Source organism: Ischnura elegans, chromosome 2 (assembly GCF_921293095.1).
Source record: "Ischnura elegans chromosome 2, ioIscEleg1.1, whole genome shotgun sequence".
Classification (NCBI taxonomy): domain Eukaryota; kingdom Metazoa; phylum Arthropoda; class Insecta; order Odonata; family Coenagrionidae; genus Ischnura; species Ischnura elegans.
In genome coordinates, this window is record NC_060247.1 from 54,618,242 (window position 1) to 54,635,088 (window position 16,847).

Here is a 16,847-nt window from a genome sequence, read left to right on the forward strand (position 1 = left end):
GCGCAGCTAAAATTAGGGCAGTAAAAATATTTGTCGCGATGTCTATCATAAAATCGAATCCCAAAAAAAAAAACAACAAATTCAGAAAGTGAAACATGTATTGTTTCTTGGGATTTCATATTCAGATGCCCCAACCTTCCACCGCCTTAAGGTGTCTTCGAGCTTATTCAGGCTCAACGGCGTATAAGAGATTTTGTTCCACGTAAAATAGTATCTATATATTCTGAAGGCGTGTATTCCTTCGTCGAATACCATATGCTCGCTGCATTTTCAAGATGTGGCCGGACGAGTGCGAAAAAGTACCCCTCATTAATCTTCCATCCGAAAATATTGCCATCACACGCTTGACGAATCATCACTTCTTCAGGGCTGTGCCACACATATTTTTTATGTGTGTTCCTCAAGATAGGTTTCAGGCCATCGTAATTCAAAGTAAACATGTACATGGGAATGGTTGGATGAGCCCCGCAAGAAATGTACCACCGTGCATTTGCTATGATTAATTTCGAGTCCCCACTCTTGCCTCCACACATGAACTTAGTTTAAATCTGATGATATAATTTCAAAGTCAGAGTAATCACTAATTTCGCGATAGATGGCAGCGTCGTCAGCAAATAAACGTATATTACTGCTTATTCTACAGGTATGGTATGGTATTTGGAGGAGGCGACCGACAGCTGAGGTCATTTGCGCCATGAGGTAAGGGTAGGTAAGGAAGGGTGAAGTGAAACCCGGCGTTGGCATCAACCTGCTCTCAACGAAAGGCGCCAAGGGGACCACGGCTTAACGTCCCATCCGATAGACGGAGTGTTGCCCTTGAAATGTCCTCCACACAACATTAAAGCAGGGATCGGGCAGTCTCTGAAAATTCTCTGCCGCTGCCGGGATTTGAAGCCGGGCCCACCGGGTGGGAAACCAATACTCTAGCAACCACACCAACCCTATCCCCCTTATTCTACAGCATAGGTCGTTTATGTATACGTATATAATGAAGAACAAAAGGAGGACTCTTCTTTGAGAGACACCTGATGTCACTTAAACTAAGTATGTTAGAGCTAATTCCATCAAGAACTTGTAATTAGTAATTTTGCTAACGATCACTCAGAAAGCCGAGTATCCACTTTACTTATACAGTCTCATTTAACCAGTATGGCTGCAATTTGAATAAAAAGTTTTTGCGAAATTCTTTGTCGAAAGCTTTCTTGAAGTTTAGAAATAATGCCTCAACTTGTTTTTTCGATTCATCAGATTTAAGAGCTTATTGAATAAAGAAGACGAGCTGTGTTTCGCATGGTCTACCTTTCCGGAAGCCGTGCTGACAGCCATGTAGGAAGTTGCGACTGTCCAGGAAAGTCATGATATTGCTAACAACGCTATATTCTAGAATCTTGTCTATATTTGGCGTTCATGAACTTGGTCCATAGTTTCCTAGGTCTTGTCAGTCTCCCTTTTCCAACATCGGTAAAACGTTTTTAACGTTCCAGTTCATTGGTATATTTTCTTCGGATAATGATATGGTGAATATTACCTATCTCAAATAAAGAAAACAGAGCCATCAGTGACGTTAACTGCTTGAGGACGGGTATTCCTTTCGGACCCGGAGATTTATTTTGTAGCTGTGTAGTTATGCCATAGCGTCGATTACAGTTTTAACGTATAAAATTGTTTCAGGATTGATTTTGCGGAAGTTCTATATATCCATGATAAAAGAACATAAATGGTAATTGCCACACTTTTAATTCAAAACTCAATAACCGACCATGATTTCGACACATTACGTCATTTTCAAGGTGATACAACCAGCACTCTCTCACAATCAGTATTTACACCCAGGCCAAGGTATATATTAGAATGGTGTGGGCATTAAGAATTGGTGTGAGGGGGATGGAAGGGAAGTCATGATATTGCTAACAATCATTTTGGGTGAAAAAATTGACATAATGAATATACTTGTTGTATGTTTTCTGTTATCGGCCTTCATTCATTTGTATAAATAGGTTCTAAGAGAGTGCTGGTTGTAACACCTTGAAAATGACACAATGTGTTGAAACCATGGTCGGCTGTTGAGTTTTGAAATAAAAGTGTAGAAATTATCATTTGTGTCCTTTTATCATGCATAAAGCTTTATTTCATCAGTTCCTCAGTGAATGGAATGCTTGCATTATCTACACGCAATATCGTCTGTAGTGTATACCTGCACTTTCGAAGTGGGAGTTTAACTTGTTATATTTGTCAATAGTTTCGGTGACAAGTTTACCATCTTCATTAAAATAAAATGTCTACGGTTGAAGATTTTCCCCAGGAGGCCAGTTATGGAAGATGGAAATGAATTGAGGCAGATTTTTTTGAAAATCAAAATTTCTCATGGGCTGAAGAGCCAATAATTATAATGATGTTTTTATCTCCTCAAGAGAAAATTTTAGACTGTGGGGAGTTTACTTTTATGTCTCATTAAGAAAATTAACAATTTCCACAAGGCAACATCTGAAACGACTTTTTATATTTGTAAATTAGTTGTTATTTGCTTGAATGAAGGATACGTATGCGTAATACATTTATTAATTATTGAAAAGTCCCCTGGTGGATGGGTCTGAACTGCGCAGTTGACTATTTGAACCGAATTTTAGATTTCACCTCTCTATCTATGGTGGTCCAGGGTAGATGTCATCGCTTGCCTCGGTTGGAGACGCGGGGATTGTACCTCGGGAAGGTTTAGGTGCCCACCGGTGATGGTGTTGGTTGCAGAGGGGAAGGGTTCGCGTGGTGGGGTGGGGGAAGAGGAGTTAGAGATGGATGAGCGAGATGACAAAAAAAAATATTAGCAGCGTTTTGGAGGCGGAGTCTCATCTAGCCACGCCCAACTTCCAAACGCACCTCCCGTCCCCCGGTCTCCCCTCCCCCAGGCATCCCGCCTACCCCTTCCACTCCCCCCGCACGCCTCTTCACCCCTGCATAGACCAGCTCCAGCAGGGACGCCTTCCTCTAAACTCCCCCCTCCATTCCCTCATCCCACTCACACTCCCCCCCCCCTCACTACGAAGCTCTTAATTCCATAAAAACCGGTCGTCACACTCACACAGGGAAGGCCGGTGGTGGTGGATTTGGATCTCCCTCCTCCCTACCTTTCCTCTCCCCTCTACCTTCGCGCGTTCTGTGTTCCCTGACCGAAATTGTGTTGTGGGTCGCATCCCTTTCGAAAAAGGGGATTACTCCATCAATCCCCCCTTACCCCCTGCGTCCCTTCTCCGTCGCCGGAAATTGCTAAGATGATAAAGGGACTTTGGGCTGATTATATTCACCTCGCCGCATGCGCAGAATTAACCGAAAACTCATTACCATTTCTTTTTACCTCCAACAATTCCCAGGCGGTGCTTTTCGTCATCGATTTCTTCTCGCCTATGTCTCCACCACGACGGCTCGATTGCGCGAAAAAATGAGTAACAACCGTGTGCAGTGGCGTAGCCAGGAATTTCGTTCGTGGGGGTTCAAAACCAGGGGAGAAAAATTAAAAAAAACAGGGTACTAAGTATTCAAAACAAGGTACAGGGTACTAATGGTTTTAACACTTTTCACAATCGAAAAAACTTCATTTGTTAAAGAAATATTTTGTAAATTCAAAATTTTTAAATATTTTGTTTTCTTTAATGAAGGAAAATAATTGTGTTTTTTATATATTTCGGGGGGTCCCGCCCCCTCCCCCCCCCCCCCCCCCCCCCGGCTACGCCACTGACGATGTGGTATGCATGAAGAAAAAGAACTGGACAGATGTTAATATGTGATTCAATTTGAGGAGTGACTGTTACATTTGCCATGGAATTATATACATGAGTTTTCTCCACGGGAGCTATAGATTTTTGGGAAGTATTCATTTTGTAGCTGCCTACGATCGCTAAATAGTAAAAGCAAATAACTTCTTTAAGGTCGTACGCATTTTTATGGAATTTCCCGCAGGATTAGAATTTTATAGAATTTCCGTCTTCTTTGATATTGACGAAATAGCTGAATTTTTAGTCGTGACCTCCCAGTCACCTAACGAAGGCATAAAACCTAAACGAAAAATCCGGAGAAGTTTCTGCGGAAGAGTTCTCGAGCATTTTTGAGAAAAATAATGTTTTTCCAAAGATTCTACACCAGAATAGTGCAAGTGTAGTTATTTTTAGAGAACTTTATATTGGAAATATTTAAACACACCGTTAAATTAATTGAAAAAGTTTATCTTATGAAATTTTCAGCTGATTCCTCCGGAGTCCTTATCTTCATTAGGAAATAATGAAAGATTAATAAGCAACAATTAATTAACTGCGTTTTAATTCATTGAGTTTTTGTTTTAAATTTTCACGCCAGAAATTTAAACACGCTCTTTTTAAAATACTTGCCAAGGACAGATTCGTTAGAAATGTCAGGAATATAGAAAATATATTGATCTATCCTTACGATAACTCAAATAGTTTATTTTTATTTGAATTTTCGACGGTATAAGTATAGAAAAATTTCCTCATATATAGCTAGCACTTTTTTAGAATATTTTGGCGTGATATACCATGAAATAGAATTAATTGAACAGGCAGTTGAAATAATTAAACTGCTGTATTTTTTGATTTTGAAATTTTCAATCACTCATGTCAAGAAGATTTTTTACATCCTGCAGACGTAACTTCCTCAGATGAATTACCATAGGTGTATCATAAAATATACTTGAGTTAATTTGTGGATTATAGAACTGCAGAATGTTTTCTTTCTAACAAATTGTCACTGAAATCGTGCGACAACTATCTTCCCGAATAAATGCTGTTAAATCTTCTTAATTTCAAAGGTTGGTAATTAAACTGCTTGCGTCGTAAATTCTTCGATCCTTGTGACACTTCTTCCTATGAATAAAAACTTCAATATTTTATCAGGAATACTTGAATATTTAAGATTCACTCTTAAAACAGTTGAACCACTGCTGTCGATTTTCCATTTAATTTTTTATATGTTTGCTTTAAAAGTCTTGTATTTTGCTGGCCACTACTTTCCCAGAATAAAATCCTCAACACACCATGAAAATCACTTAGCCACTAAATGTTTTGATTTTTTAATTTTTCATCTGCTTACTAATGTGAATTCTTATAAATATCAGATCACTATTTGCATGGAATTGATTTCTCACATTCAAGGAACCATTTAAATATTTGAAATCTCCGTAAAATAATTTCAATACAGATTATATTGAGTTTAAATTTTCAACTTCTCATGCAAAAAATTGTTATCTATCCTGTGTATACTACTTTGTCAGAAAAAAATTAATTTTTACCAGAGGCATCAGAAATTATTGAACGTGAGAAAAGCTTTGAAGTTGAAATAATGTAGATCTGTATAAAAAAAATATAAAGTTTTCAACTGCTCGCGTAAAAAGTAATTTCAACCAAAAGGCGTTTTAGTTGAAAAATGAGAAATATTTAAACTAATAGTATTAGTGATTTAACAACTTCTTCTAGTTAGTATTTTTTAAGTGTTACTTACCGTGAAATTCTCGTATATGTAGAGGAAATTACGTCCTCAGGACAATATCATTAGTCGAAAAACTCACTTTGTATTCCATTTCCTTTGTCGGAAGCATCACATCTTCAAAAACAATACTTACTCCATTGTTACACGATATTTGAGCCAACAATCAAAATTCAAAAATGTATTTTTGATTAATTATTTTCCACTACTCACGCAGAATATTCTCATTTATCGGTTGGTTTATATTGTGTGAAAATATTTTCTCCTATTTTGCTTGGAGCATACAAATATTTGAATTCATTTTTGAAATATAATAAACTGTGTATTTTTTGCTATAAATATTTCAAATGAACACGTAAAAAATTCTTGCATTTGCTTACGAGGATCTTGTACCTAAAAATCCTAAGCTTCAACAGAAAATTTGAAAATAGTTTTACTCAACGCGAAAATGATTTGATATGTACTGGCAGTCTTATAGAAAAATTGCTCACTAAAACTTTTTACATCAGTATTTTTAGCACAACTATCACAGAATGTCGTGATATTCCAAATCTTTACAAGAATCGTCTTAAATTAATGGAAGAAGCTTTAAAAATAAGGTGGTTATTATATTTTTCTGGTTATAATTTGTCAGCTTCCTTCATCGGAAATTATTTATAATTCCTAATTACACGAAGAATACCCGCAGCATCGCTGAGATCGATAAAAATATTTGAAATCCAAGCATTTATTTTTACTCAAATACAATTAACTCACTCACAATTATGCTGTTGAAAATTTGACGAAAACTTCTCATTTATTCTTTTGGCTAAATGACCGCAGAATTAATTACTTAATTTGAAAAGAAACATCAGACATTTGAAATTGTTGGTCTAAAAAATTTACTTATATTTTATGAGGTTTTCTGCGAAAAAATTATGAAAAATTCTGAGAAAAAATTAATTCACATATTTTTATTTTTTCAATTTCTTCGACATTTTTAAATACAACTTTTGCCGCTGATATCTATAAACGAGAAAACGTTCCTTGATTTCACGAATATCTCACTTTCACATTAATATTTTAAATATGTGAAATCACTATTCAATCATAGCACTCCCGTATTTTTGAGTTTTTATTTTTCAATGTTTCACTTTAAAAATCTTATTTATCATGTAGCTACTATTTTTAATAATAAATCAACAGTTTAATCAATCGAACAGTTTTACAGGGACATAAAACTCTTATGTAACTCGTGTAATCATGTAGAAAAAATTTACTACCGTGTTTGTAGAGTTCAAATTCATCCACTCGCGTCAAAAATTCTTAATTATGATTTGGCCAATCCTTCCGACGAATAAAATTTCTTTGCTTAGATTACTTTGAAATCATCGTTATAAGGGTGTATCTATTGAATTTTTATACGCAACTGCAGAGGTCAAAAACTCTTGCTCATGCTGAGGTCAACTAGTTCCCTGAATGAAATCGTTAACCTCATAAGCAAAATAATAAATGTATCCAGAGATCATCAAAAAATTAAAATGCTGTGTATTAGCAATATCTGTGCTCATTGTTAACATAATTGAACAAGATTTTTTTCATTGTCAAACTTTCCGTCATGGAATTGCTATTCAGTATGTAGCCACTGTTTTCTATCCTTGTGACTCAATTAATATAGGCTATCTTATAAAATTACTTCTATTTCTATATTTTTAATCCATTATTGTTCATTTTCTCTCGTTTACATCCCAGTAAATCCCCTGGTCACTACTGTCTGTGGGAAAAACCTTCACCTGGGGCCTTAAATTGCTGAGATAAAGATAGAACTCAGTATTGAAACAAATTAGCATCTCTATTTTTGTAATAGCATCATTTAAACCCTCTCCCCCGCCCCGTAAAAAAACTTTACCACTCTTGCCAATTTCGTCGAATTCAAATTTATCAGCGATCCGCGGGCCACTATTTTCAACGAAAATATTTATCAGCATCACCAGGCCTATAAAAAAATTTTGACTTCTACTTTTTTAGTTGTTAAAAATCTTAACTCACCGTTCTCACAATAATGCAGTTGAAAATTCAGCTAAAATTTCTCTGATATATTATACAATTAATCACTTAATTTGAACGGGAACATCAGGCATATTTGAAATTACTGTTTAAACCATGACTCTGAAATTAATCATAATGCTTAAATTATGACTGCTAAGATAATTCAGTTGCATTGACAAATATTTTCAAGAACATGTTTGAAGTTACCCTTAAAATTATTAAACTACTGTTTTTCGCTTGAAATTTTCAATTGTGTCGTGTCAATGAAGTTTTATACATCTTTTAGGTACTTCATTTTCAGAATATTTTCCTTAATGATTTTGCAAAACTCTCTAATTAAATTTCTTAAGCTTGAGTTCTTCAACTTCTCACGCCAAAAAGTCTTCTTTATTCCGTGGCCGGTATTTTGTCAGAGTAAATAACCAAGCTTCAGGGATGTATACAAAATATTTTAACACGTCATACTTTAACTACTGTATTTCTTCGGAATAAACATTTCAGTAGCTCGCACAAAAAAATCTTATTCCTCATGTACTCTTTGTCAGAATAAACGCCTTAGTTTTACCTACAACATTAAAAATGTTGCAACTTCAAAATACTTAAAAGCTGATATAATTTACCTGTTTTTTTCTTTGGTTATATTATTTTTAACTTTCGACTCCATTATTGCTTATTAATGCTCAGATTACTATTATTTATGAAAATTTTCATTGATTACACCATGAACCTAATATACATGAAGTTTGTAAAAAATTGATTATTTGCTATGCAATATCTTTCTCCTAAAACAAGGAAGCTAGGGGATGATGAAATCCTTATGAACAGCCATATTTCAAGATTAATTTTATTCTTCCGCGGAAAACCCTTCATTAGGTACAAAAAACTTGTTGCTTAACAATCTGGAATAAAAATCTCCATTTAAATAACTGGAAGCATTAAATCATGAGAGATTTAGAGAAAACATCTTTCTGCAAAACTCCGCTCCTCTTTGGCGGCTATTTACTTACGAATTTTTTTTTTATAATTTCAGTTTACAATAGAAATCTTAGATCCAAGATTAACTGTAAACTGATCCAAGATTTTTATTGCAAACTGAATTTTTCTTGGATATTCGTAAGAAAAACAATTGGTATAAAAATTGCGATAAGAATTCTGTTTTCCTTCTCCATGACACAGAATGTCGTCACCTTTTCAATTCCTACCCGGGGCTTGACTTAGTTTCATGACCGAGTACGATAGCATCACTATGTTACTTGCAAGTTTTCTTATATGAGGTGTCGACTGAGATGACCTCTCTTTTGCCATCTTGATCACTACCTCCACAGATGAATGAAAGCGATGGTATTCCGTTGCATTCGTCGAGGTATTTGATTGCTCAGTATGCCATTTTAAAAATTCACCACCAAGGTACTTCCTAATTATCCATAAATACTTATACATTCAGCCCAAGAATGCTACCCGATATCATTTTTGGAGTCGCGGTGTTAGTAACTTCCTATCCCAGAATATTGCTCCTAAGGTTGTGTGTGGTATTTTAAACAATTTCTAGCAAGGATACTTATGGGCAGGTGCTATCCCTTCTCGCAATTATTTCCACTTAGTAGAATTACTATCTGTTTTGAAGACTCCCAGTATTTTATTTACAGAGGCGAGGTTAAAAAAAACAAAACCATAAACTAAAACAATTAAAATGAAGTTTTCAGATAGCAACCTAAAGAAATTGAGTTGACTGGTATTTTTTACACCTCCCCAACGTCTGACCTTCCTGAGACATTAATTGCTCATGAGGATGTGACAATGGCATGGTATTTGTACGCTAATTTCTGACAATGGAAATTCAAACACTACTTTCAATCTTCTCCTTTTCTTCTGTCTTCCTCTTTTCACTCTATATTTTATCCCTACCTAACACGTAATTCTCTTTCGTAATTCTTTAGTGTGATTCGTGCAAGTCACCTAGATTGTATGGATAATCCTTAAGTGATACCTTGTACAGTGGTGTAGCCAGGGAGAGGTCCGGGTGGTCAGGACCCCTCCCCTCCCCCCCGAAATATAAAAACACAATTATTTTCCTTCATAAAAAAAATATTGAAAAATTATGAATTAACAACATATTTCTTCAACAAATGAAGTGTTTTAGATTATGAAAAGAGTCAAATTAGTTCAAAACCCTTAAGTTATCACCCTATTTTTCAAACATTTTCCCCCTGTTTTTGGACCCCTCCCCCGGACGAAATTCCTGGCTACGTCACCGACCTTGTAAACATTCTTATTACCGGGATTGCCAAAAATAAATCCCCGTTTAGTTCCTCTTCCCCTCTTTTTATCTTCATAATTAGCCCCTTCTCTTGAACAAGGGCAAGATCCAACGATTCTCTCGAAGCGTTGAGAAGAAGAGGCCAATGGGACATGCTTGAATTTCCCTCGTACGCCAGGACGCCGGTATTAATTTTGTGGCATAAACTACTCATTTTTCTCTTGGCTAAAAGAGTACTACCTATTCTTGGGTTACAATTGCATCAAATTCATCTGTCTCCATTTAAATTTAAATCCTTATTTTTACTTCAAATCAAAACAGAATTCAGATCAGAAATTATATGGCATGGATCGTATATTGATTCCAAGGAAATGTCTGGGAATCGGTACCAAATTAATATGTAAGTCCAGTTTCAAAATGTATGGAGCTATTATGATATGTTAAGAACTGATGTGGATAGTGTTTAATATTCCCATTGTGGTCTTGTGCAAGATGTGCAACTTCAGTTCTAGATCTGACCGGAGCGATTTCAAATCCGATGTTAATTGGGAAATAGCTGGAAATTTTTGATAGGGGTGTCAATGTTAAGCGTCGCTATGAAATCGTCGACTGCCTTTGAACTAAAAGTATAACATGCCAACAATGGCTCTCAAAATCAATTTTTTTCTTTAAACGAGGTTGAGTTTGTAATCTTATCTTCAGGCATGAGATAATGGAAATTTAATCCAGTTTGGAAAATTGTTGGGTATGTGACTCTGAGTTTACTCCTTTCCAGCATCCTTGTTCAGAGACAATTAAAAAATTTTCTCGCAGCAAAATTAAATTTTTAATACATGTAATCTGAAGCATCCCTCTTTTCATTTCAGATCAGCTGCTTTGGCATTGCGGGCTTTGCGCTACCTCGTTGCTTTTACGTTGAATGGCGATGACGTTATAAGACAGAACAGTGTAGAGAGTTATGCACACATTTGGCAAAATAAAATATGGGAAGTTTTAAAAATAGTTTTTGTGTTAAGCAGTGGCATCTAGCGATTCGATCGATGGATTTTTCTTCCTCATAGGAAAATCCACTAGGATCGCTAGAACATTAATTGCTTATGCTTGGTTTCGCTTATAGTAGGGCCCTCTTCGCTTCTATAGCGTTGGGGTGTTTTTCCCTCGTCCCGTCCCTTCCGTACCTATCCCTTCCCAGAGGCGTCGACGGGCTCCTATCGCGGCGGCGCCTCTATCCTTTTTCCTTCCCTTCCTTCCCCTCCCCGGGTGTCTGGGCGTATAAGCCACGGGCTTGGTTCCCGGCCCCGGTGCGTTGCATCCTTCGAAGGGTTCACCTAGAACCCTCATATAAGCAGTGGCGTAGCGAGGAGGGAGGTCCGGGGGGTCCAGAATCCTCCCCTTTCGCTAATATGAAAACACAATTACTTTCCGTCATTAGGAAACCAAAATATTGAAAAATCATTAATTTTCAAAAGATTTCTTTGACAAACGAAGTTTTTCAGATCATGAAAAGTGTTACAATTAGTTTTAAATCCTCTTCTTAGTACCCTGTTTTTTCAAAATTTTCCCACCTGGTTTTGGACCCCCCGAACGAAATTCCTGGCTACCCCACTGGTGTGAAATGTAAAATTAAGGTCCCAACTCCCTGTGTTTAATGAAAGTTCTTCTGGTAATATGAGCTATTACTATCACTAAGGTTAGATATTACGATAAAATTTAACGTAATGAAATCACGTAGACTTATTTTCACACTCTTTTATTTCGACCGACCAAGGTTTCAACACATAATGCCATTTTCAAGATACATGAGTCTCGGATGACAGCCTATTTATACATTTCATTGGGCGAGGGCAAGGGGTAAAAATTAGGGGAAAGGGGGGGTCACTGGATTTGTGAAATGAGGAAGGGGGAGGGGGTCTAGAACAAAAAATTTTCAACTCGAAAAATCCTCCGCTCAAATGTATGCTGACGATATAATATGTATGTAGTGAAGTTTTCTCGGGTTTCGCACCGGGTCGTCCTCCATTTCTCCTTCCCAACATTTCGATGGACAACTCGCACATCGTCATCAGGGATTCAGGAATCCAATCATTGGATTCCTGAATCCTTGATGACGATGGGCGAGTTGTCCATCGAAACGTTGGAAGGAGAAATGGAGGACGACCCGGTGCGAAACCCGAGAAAACTTCACTGCAAATGTTCGCCGGGAAAAAAAATAAAAATAATATTATATGTATGTGATCAGGTACCACACGTCAGTTACATGGATTTTGCCCCTGATAAATTCAATTCATAAATCTATTAAGTTCATCAAAGAATACGGAGGAGAAAATATCATCTTCCCGGATTTAAGTTGGTTAAGTTAAGTAAAAGGGCTATCACGTATTCTCAAACTAGCGAAAAATCACCTTAACTAGTACCTTTACCAGCATCTATAATCCCCAACTGTTCTAACCATCACCCCGCCCGTAAAATGAGCTGGTTCAAAGCGTTAACATGAGTTAGCGTTTAGTAGACCAACAAATATCCCAATGTCTGGAGAAAGTTTCTGCGTAGAGTTAAATGCCATCAAAACTGTCGAATGGCTTCGATAAAGAGTTAATAACCAGACTTTTAGAACGTTCTAGACGGAAACAGGCCCATATAATGATAACCTCTATCCAAGAGAACAGAGACAAACCATCTAACTGGTGAAAGTTACCTCATATTTCGAAAATTTCTTTTTGACGTACTTAACAAAATTATTTCAAAATGAAAAGAGACAGCGGCTTTTTGTAATCCATTAACCTTCTGAAATTTATTTTTAATTCTTATGACGTGTGCTGCAATGTGAATAAAGTGGAGTGTACTACAAACCGAAAAGCGTTGATTGTGAAATGAATTACATAAGCCAGACTGGGAGGAGTTCTGAAGGCCGTTTTACTCGGGGCACGGAATTGCGCAGGTTAGAGCTGCATTAATTTCTAAAATGGCGTGGAATTTCGCGAGTGCAGGAACGAAATTAGAACGGGCTATTTTGCCGTCTCGCATCCACGCATTCTCGCATGTGTTCTAGCAATTCACCGCTTTATACGACGCAACTTTGATTGCGCAATTCTGTGTACCGAGTAAAACGGCCTTAAAACGAGAATTGATATTTTTCAAATCGTGACAACTCCTCCTCTGGTATTGCAATTAAATGACGAACACCACTGGTGCAATTTAGATCCGAAAGTTTAACATTTACTTAACATGGGGAAAAACTTGAGTTCTTCTAACAGTTCGAAATTGTAATTGCCCCTATGATTTTAAAATTGTGTAACGAACATACAAGGTATGTTCCGAAAATAACGGGAATGTTTCAATTTTGCGAGTTTCGAAAGTCCGATTGTCATTTTTTTTTACTATACCTACTTTTGTGCATAAATATTGTATACTATCAGTGTCGAATCCAGAGAGGGGCTAGGGAAGGTTATGCCCCCCTCCTTGGGTATCCAACTTACACAAGATAGAATGGTCATTTTGCTCGAACCCCCACTAATACTGGTGGGTTATCCCCCAGGCAGCCCACCTCTTGTCCCTTCCTTGAATCTGCAGCTGCATACTATAGTAATATAAACTTTATGCTGGTATATATGCATGCCCTTGAATTTTTCAGCAGTCTTCATTTTTTTATTTTTTTTATTTTTTTTGAGGTACCCGATAAAGTTAGACGTGTTTTATGGGCTCGGGGATTTTCGGCTTACTCTTAATTGCTAGTTCGTAAATCTTTGGCCAAAAATAATACTGTAACCTTGCCCCTACACCCATAATCACCAGACATAGCTCCCTCTGATATTTTCCTATTTTAAAAAATAAAGGGAACCTTACAAGACCGTCATTTTACCAGCATAAACGACATTTTTAAAAATTGCTGACAGATCTAAAGGCCAGTGGCGCAGCGAGGGGAGGGGGTTTTGGAGGATAAACACCCCTCCAGAGCTCAGAGTAATTTTTAAGTTTAATACATTTTACTTAATTGGATTGATATTACTAAAATTATAGTGTAAGGATTAATAAAATATACCTCAGAAAGCAGTAAAACTCACCATTTTGAATCATGTATCTTAAAATTCCGCAATTTATTAATCTCGCACATACCGCTTATCCTGATGGATATTCCATTCCCCCACACATCCCGGTATTAGTTGCACCTAAACCCCCCTCCGCCTTAACTCCTAGGCTATTCCAAAAATTTGAGTTTGAGAAATGTTTTCATAATTGGAAGAAGCGCTGGCACAAGTGCACAATATCTAATGGGTAGGTATGATTTTGAAGGCAACAACATAAATGTTGGTAAATAAACATTTTTTCAAAAAACTAAGATTCTTTTTATTTTCTTAACACAACTCGTTTATTCCCATTTGACTCACCCCTCCTGCATATTACCTTACTTCCCACCCATTGCCACCCATCACAGTGGCGGATACAGATGGGGGGCGTAGGGGGCGCGCCCGTATTGCCAAGCATTGCAGAACCACAATTATCACTTTTTTATATCATAAGATGGCATTGTCTTGTATATGTATGCATTAAATTTAATTGAAATTATTTTAAACTCTGCATGTTACTTGATTATTTTTTATTGGGATAAAAGTAAAGGTAACTCAAGATATCTTTTGCGCCCCCCCTCGAGTGTTTTCTGTATCCGCTACTGACCCATCATGAATGATTATGAACACATAAATGAGAAAAATAGAAGTGGCAACTAAATCATTAAAATCGATTGGAAAATTCTATTTTGCTATAAGCATTATTAAACAGGTTAAATTTCATAAATATCCATTGATAATCTTTTTCAATCCCAGACATCTAAAATGAGACATTTCATGCTTCCATAGCTTCCTTATTTCTGGAGATATGACGACTAATGCAATGACGCTTTCGTAAAATTGCAGTTTTACAATATTTTACAATTTTATTGTTTCATTTATTGTATATATTTCACTTTGGTACTCTGTAATCTTTGAAAAAATGGAATAGATATTATTATTTATTTTTACTTGAATATCTTGTGAACCATTGCAAGCATTACAAAAATAATGAAGTTTTTGTTCTCTAATCAAATGGGGATTTACCAAATGTGGATGAGAAATCGGAAACCCAAGAAGCTACCATCTGGTGGAATTCGGTTAGATTGACCTGTTTATACATTTGGCATTCGCAGTACAATTGGAGCATAGAACTATAAAACGCATACAGTTTGTATTGTGCACAATATGCATTGGCGGAATGGGGACACGTGCCCCCCCCCCCCCCCAGACCCTTAAAAAATATGCAAGATTTTTAATACGGTCCCGTAATCATTGCGTTCGTTTTTTATTTTCGGGGTATCCTTGTGCCCCTCCCAGAACAAAATCCTGGATAGGGCCTTGCTTGTGCCCCCCTCCCCCCAGAAAGAAATCCTGGATCCGACCCTGACAATATGAATGAAATTTGCACACATTTCATACAATCTATCCATTTGCACACAATGTGCACCTCTAATATATCAAATTTGGAGGGGATTCAATCTCAAATTTGTGGGATGGGGCATGACCTGAGTCCGTGGAGTATGGAGTATTCCCCTGGAAAGAGTAGCATTCTTCAGTGTAAATTTTTCTTTTACAAATAATTTCTTATGCTTTTTGGAGCAGAAAATTTCATTTTTATTCTTGACAACAGATGAAATTGAGTAATTCTAGATATATATGGAGTTAAAAATCTAGAAGGAGTATATCAAGCCAACTTGAAGTTTAAAATTAAATTAAAATTAGAAAATATTTTTGTTTCATACAACAGAAAATGAGAAAATAATTCCTTTTAAAAGGTCTACAATGATGATGAGCACATACATAAAAGTTCAAAACTATCCGTTAAATTAGGGATAAACAAAAAATTTCGTTTTGAGCGCTAATATCCCCATTGGGAATTTTTCCAACTGGTTTTGGTAGGCTATATGATTTTTGAAACATCCTAACAGGTTCAGTAGGCAACCGAACGTCATCTGATGGTATCATGTGCAATGTACTGTGAGTTGTGCATGTACCATGAGCATGATAGTGATGATGATACCATCATACAAAAATGTTTATTTATGCTGATAAAGCAATTCCCCTATAAGCCCATCTTAACTCAAAACCAATCAGGAGTTGTTCAAGACGTACAAATAAATGGTGTTAAAAATTAAGCAATCAAATTATATTTTATTTAACCTAGTTTAATTTAAAAATTTGAAAAAATTTGGGGGATTTTCATGATCCCAGTGATCCCCCTAAATATGCCACTGCTCAAATACATAGTATAATAGCTCCATCTGATTCAGTCAGTATCTTGAGTCTCTCAAAAGACTAATTTATCTCTCATAAGTCACTATTTCTCTCAACCTCTCAATTGACTTTCATAGGAGTCTCATGAGTCCAAAATAGATCTCTCTCAGGTCCTCTAATGCTTTGCACATTTCCCTATTGCTACAGGACATAAATTGTTTCCTTTGTATAACAACCTCCACTGATTCTTCCCACGGGCAGCCCTCCAATAGGGCGGAGGTACAGGGGCCGATTAAAAAAATGTTTTAGTATTCAATTAGATAAACATGACTTGAACTCAATGGGCAATCAATGGGAAATCTTTTATGAATAGTATTTGAACATGTTATGAACTTAAACAGGGCATCATGATGTTCTTTTTGTGCTCACTATAATGAATAGCAAAATAACACGAAGCACAAAATAACATAAAATGCACATGGAATGAACATAAAATATTTTCATACTTCTGCATGTTAAAGGAAAGCTTTATGAACTACGAGGGACACCCAGAAAATAAGTTCCCTTTAGGTTTGTACATTTATGTGACAAATGTTTTACTAAATAAGTAGTAGAGTAAAAAATACCGTACCAACAATTTGTAGAAATGGAGCCCTCAACGTCGCATTTCTCCACCTATGTGCCCCTTCTGTCTCCAGTTGCGGAGCATGGAGTGATCCAATTTCTTCATGCCCATAGTTTCTAATCCGTTGAAATTCATCAACAGCTTGTTTCCCAGCTCCGAGATGTCAATGGTGAGGAATAGGGTTCATGAA